Source organism: Phocoena sinus, chromosome 3 (genome assembly GCF_008692025.1).
Source record: "Phocoena sinus isolate mPhoSin1 chromosome 3, mPhoSin1.pri, whole genome shotgun sequence".
NCBI lineage: Eukaryota > Metazoa > Chordata > Mammalia > Artiodactyla > Phocoenidae > Phocoena > Phocoena sinus.
In genome coordinates, this window is record NC_045765.1 from 165,504,833 (window position 1) to 165,510,561 (window position 5,729).

Sequence of the window (5,729 nt, forward strand, 5' to 3'; positions counted from 1 at the left end):
GTTGCCATCCAGCTCCCTGCTAGGCAGTGGTGTTTCAGACAGTGACGTTTTCGGGTCCCTGGGGCTGGGGTGGCATCACAAATCTCTCCTGTGTTCAACTAGAAGGGTGATGTCAAGGGTAAAGTTTCAGTTTTTACATTTAAATTAATTAAAATCACATCAAATCGAAGGCCCAGCTCCTCAGTAGCCCCCACAAGTCAAGCCTTCAGTAACCGTGGGTGGCGGGTGGGAACTGCACGGGGCGTGCGTGTCCGCACCGGTCAAGCCACTTCACACGCTGTAGCTGCATCCTGCTGACGTTCAGTTAACCCCATCATCCCCCACGTGACAGCCCAGTGGTCGTCATTCTCAGTCCCGGCCCAGAGGATCTGTCTACCTGGCCAAGTGCTCACGACTAGAGCAGGTAGCCATCCTTCCCGCTGGCCTGCAGGCTCTGCAGATGCTGAAGGGCTACCTTGTTCTCCACGGGGCCGGCCCTGCAGGAGGCTCTTGCCAGGTGGGGCTGCAGGGAGGGGGCCGGCTTGGGTCCTGGGTGGAGGGTGGGCTTTCAGCCCAATGTGCATGGCTGACTGGGGGCCGTTTCTTGTCAGGGCTGGGGCTCTGGGAGGGAAATCGGGGAAATTTCTTGTCTGGAAGCCGGGGAGCAAGGAGGTCCCGGCAGCCTCAGGGAGCCGCTCCTCATCTTCTGTGGTCGCTGGGCCTGCAGAGGCCCCGGGAAGGGGTCCCGGGCTGGGCCAGAGGCCGGGCAGCGGTGGGTGGAGTGGAGAGGAGGTGAGGGCGCGGGGAACCAGGCTGGCTGTAGAGAAAATGAGAGGCGCGAGGGAAGAGCCCAGGACTCAGGACCCAGAGGGGCTTGACTTGTTCTGCTTTTTAAGGGGAGCTACTTGGTGGAAGGTGCGAGGGGGGCTGAAGGTGCAGTGGAGAGGTTCTGTTAGGCAGGGGGACCTCAGCTCTCAGGGTGAACCTGTCCAAGAGCCCTGACTCACCTCTGCTCCATGCCCACGGCTGCTGGAGGGGGCTCCCATCACTGTCCCTCCAGGGGGCCAGGCTGGAGTGGCCGCCTGGAATAACGCACCTGGCTGTGCTGAGAGGACAGCACCCTGGAGGGCCCTGCACGGCTAGTCAACGCTCTGGCCTGGAAGTGATGCTTCTCTCCCCTCACCGGCCTGAGCTGCTCACAGAATCTGGAAGCGCGATCCCTTCGGGTGCCCAGAAAGGGCCACGTGTTGGCGAGGCTCACTCGTGACTACCCGAGATGGGGAACTGAGGGAGCAAGCTTGAGAAGAGATGGAATCTAGGGTAACACCCCCCCCCCACCCCCACGACAGGAGTGTGTGTGTTTCCTACTGCTGCTGGGACAGATGACCACAAACTTTGCGGCTTAAAGACAAATGTATTATCCCGTCAGCTCAGCTGTTTATTCTGCTCTGGGTCTCACAAGGCCAAAGTCCAGCTGCTGGCTGGCTCGTTAGGCTCCCTTCAGGAGGTCTGGGAAGGATCCACTTCCAAATACATCTGACCGTTGGACAACAGGCCTGGACTGCGTGCGTCCACTTGCAGGTGGGTATTTTCCTTCCAACAGTGAACACTGCAGAGCTACACGATGCGTGGCTGGTCGAATCCTTGGATGTGGGACTGAGTGTACGTAGGGCCAAAGGGCCGGCTGTAAGTCACCCAGGGGTCTTCACCTGTGCAGGTGGGCGGCGCCCCTAACCCGTGTTGTTCAAGGACCAAGTGTGCACTCCAGTTTTTGCCACAGCCGTCCCTTGCAGTTTGGGACCGAGGCCCCGTTTCCTTCCTCGGCCCCTTCAGGCCCGTCTTCAGGGCCTGCACACGGTCCCTGCATCTCAGGGCCAGCAGGGGGGCATCCAGTCCTTCGCGCCTGCACCTCCCTTCTGTGACCACGAAGGGCTCCTGTGACATCACGGGGCTCACCTGCATCACCTCCCTCTTAAGGTCAGCTGACTAGTACTTCATGCCATCTGCAAAGTCCCTTCACGGCAGCACCTAGATCAGCGTGATTGGATGACTGCGTAACCAGACTGAACCCTGGTTTGGAATCCTGCCTGCCACCGGGAGGGGGGTGGAGGGGCTGCACAGATGACCACGGGTGCGAGCACAGAGGCCGGAAGTTCACACTATCAGCTTCAACTGCCCTTGAAACGGGTCAAGATCATACGACGTCTTGGTAAGTGCAGATTTTCAGCGCTGTATAAACGAGTTTATTTCAATGAGTGAATGGTGCAAACTGCAGCGTCTCTTGGCAATGACCGGCATTATCATGATTTAAGGTGCTAATGCAGTAATTCTCAAACGTTTTGATCTCAAGATCCCTGTATGCGCTTAAAAACTTATTAAGGACCCTCCCCCCTCCTCCCAAAAGCTTATATTTTTGTCAGTTACACCCGTTGGCATTTTTTTTTAAATTTATTTTATTTTATTTATTTTTGGCTGCACTGGGTCTTCGTTGCTGTGCAGGGGCTTTTCTCTAGTTGTGGCGAGCAGGGGCTACTCTTCGTTGTGGTATGCGGGCTCCTCACTGCGGTGGCTTCTCTTGTTGCGGAGCACGGGCTCTAGGCACGCAGGCATCAGTAGTTGTGGCCGATGGGCTCAGTAGTCATGACTCGTGGGCTCTAGAGCGCAGGCTCAGTAGTTACGGCACACGGGCTTAGTTGTTCTGCGGCATGTGGGATCTTCCCGGACCAGGGCTCGAACCCGTGTCCCCTGCACTGGCAGGCGGATTCTTAACCACTGCGCCACCAGGGAAGCCCCCGTTGGCATTTAGTGTTAGAAAATAAAACTAAAAAATTAAGGCAAATATTTATTTTAAAATAATAACAGACACACGTTAATATACACTTTTTCTAGTTTCCAAAACAAAAGAAGAAGAGTGGCATTGTTTTCCACTTCTGCAAATCTCCTCGATGTCTCTCTTAGCAGAGGACAGTGGGTTCTCACACCTGCTTCCAACAACACATTCAATTCAGTGCAGTGTAGAGTCTGGCCACATCAGTATGTTCAGTAGTTGGAAAACAGTGCATATTCTGTTTTAGTCTCTTCCAAAACAGAACAAGTGGTAGTTTCAATCAACTTTTCATTCTGTTACGTTGGTCCACCTACACAAGAACGAGACCGTAATATACTGCTGATTGAGCCACGCACAAATACCATCAGTCGTTGCTGGCGGGGGGCGGGGGGGAGAAAGAGGGAGACTCCAGAGACCCTCCTGGAGCCACTGAGGACACAGTGAACAGGTGGCTGCCGCCTACAAGCACTCTCACCAGACACCGGACCCGTCGGCACCTTGATCTTGGACCGCCAGCCTCCAGAACTGCGTTGTCTAAGCCACCTGGACTACGGTACTTTTGTTGTAGGTGTTCCACTGAAGTGACAGGGTCACAATTCATTTCTGAGCGGCCGTCTGTCACGCAGACGTGTGAGTAACCGGCTGTCAGTCACATTTAAGTAAAGACGGTGTCCACAGGGAGGGGCCAGTCCAGCTGAGGCGGCCGCCATGCCTGTTATGTGAGGTGCTTCACACACTTGCTGTGTTGAGCTAGCACCGAGACGCCGTTGTACTCAGGGGCCGAAACCTAATGACTCAGTGGCTGGCACTGCTTCGAGGTCACCCTTCATAAGCGGGTGGTGGTGAGGAATACAGCTTCTAGCACCGCCCCCTGATCCCTACTCACGAGTTTTACCGGTCACTGCTTTTGCACCATCAGTGCAACTGTCAGCACGGTGAAAACGGCAAATCAGCTCTTAGAAACTGCTGACCTTACAGCCCCTTGAAAACCGCTGTTATCACCTACGTAAGACGTTACAACAGCACTCAGGACCCAGCATGTTCCAGGCGCCCTCGCCCAGGCCACCTAACAAACATTGAATAGGGAATTCCCTGGTGGCCCAGTGCTAGGACTTGGCGCCTTCACAGCTGGGGCCCGGGCTCGATCCCCGGTCGGGAACTAAGATCCCATAAGCTGCACGGTGCAGCCAAAAAACAAAACGAACAAAAACACTGAATAAAGCCGCAGTGCAGGAATCGGGAATCAACAGGACAATGCTGGGCCCGGCGTGGGAATCCGGCTTCAGGGTCAAGTGCCTTCACTGCTCTTGATACACACGGGATGAGGTGTGCACTCTTGATACACACGGGGTCGGCTACAGTACAAGGGATATAAACGCGACAAGCCATTTGCAACTGGAAGATAAAAGGTAACATGGTGCCCTGAAGAGGGGCTTTTACCGGAGGAAATCAAAAGCTTGTGAAACAACATGTGTACGAGTGTGTTCATGAGCCACACAGCTTCTCTCAACCAAAACCAGCAGAGGCATCTGTGAGGCCCACTCTTTGGAGGAGTGGTTTCGTAGCTCCTTTCATTCAACCACAAACCCCTTCTTGTGAGACTGGTCCAAAGCAAGTTGCTGTATGTTCTTTATAGGCTAGAATCCACCCGTGTAAATCAACTCACCTGAACTACTAGGTCAAGATATTTATCTCAGTGGGTCTAAGTCTGACATGATCCCAAACTTGACGCATTCTGACGCTGCACCCAGAAAGCAATAGTGTAAGTGATGACAGTGCCACTTCACAATCCACTTCACGATGAAATGCGTACCAGGTTGTATGTTCATTAGGATGAATGACATTGGCGCTTACTACTACGCTTCCTAGCGAAACCACCAATGCATTAACGTGGAGAAAACACAACGACCCAACAGATAGGACTGGTCAGCACCCAGGTCCCCAGAAGGAACCCTGGATTGTTTCCTAATTCTATGGAACCTGACTGGTCCAAATCCTCTCCCCCTGGTGGCACAAGAGTGAGCTTTATCATCATGAGTCTAAGAAACATCCTTTTGGAGAACCAAACACAAGCCAACGGGGAGAGGGGAACTCTCGAGTTAGACTGCCAGGGTGTGACTAAGCTCTACCAGGTACTGGCCAGAAGAGGCTGGCAGATGATCAAAACTCACCTGTGGGATGGGAATAACAAGAAAACTGTCTCCTTTACAAGGTGGTGAGAACAGGTAAAGTTCTCAGAACACACCGGCCTTTGGTAAGGGCTGCCACTGTTAGCCAATATTATTTTAATAAGCAGAATTAATTCAATACCAATCTACTCACACATGGTCATTGCGAGGTATTTCCTCCCACTTAACCCATTTTTCTGCGTTTCACTCTAACCTCCACTCGTTCCGTTCCTCCGATAAGAAAACGCCAACAGGGTTCTGAATCGCCCTTCTAAGCACCTGCAGGTGGTGCAGGAGTCTGTGCCCACTCTGGCCTTCTCTGTACACGTGCTGGCCTGCGCTTAGGGTGGAGCCAGGGCAGGATAACGCCAAGGGGACTATGTGAAGGTTACGCTGCTGACGCGGTCTCAGTGGCACAGTAATAATGCCCTAGCACACGTCGGTGTAACCTAAAAGCACGTTAAGACATCCCACAATCGTCTGGTGGATACTCACCCCTGACGGGTCTCTACAGTCAAAGATCCACCCATTTACACAGATGCAGCATTTAAATAAATAGGACCAAGCCCATAATTCCTCAATGTTAAAATAAATCTTGAGAACAAACGGAACATTTAAAGCTGTTAAATACAGGTCCTATGGCTTATTAAAAAAAAAGAAAAAAAAGAATAAAAAAATCAACTCAAACCCCTTCAATTAAGGCATTTGATGAAGGTTACAGTGAATGTTTCTTAACTTGAAGAGCAGAATATAAA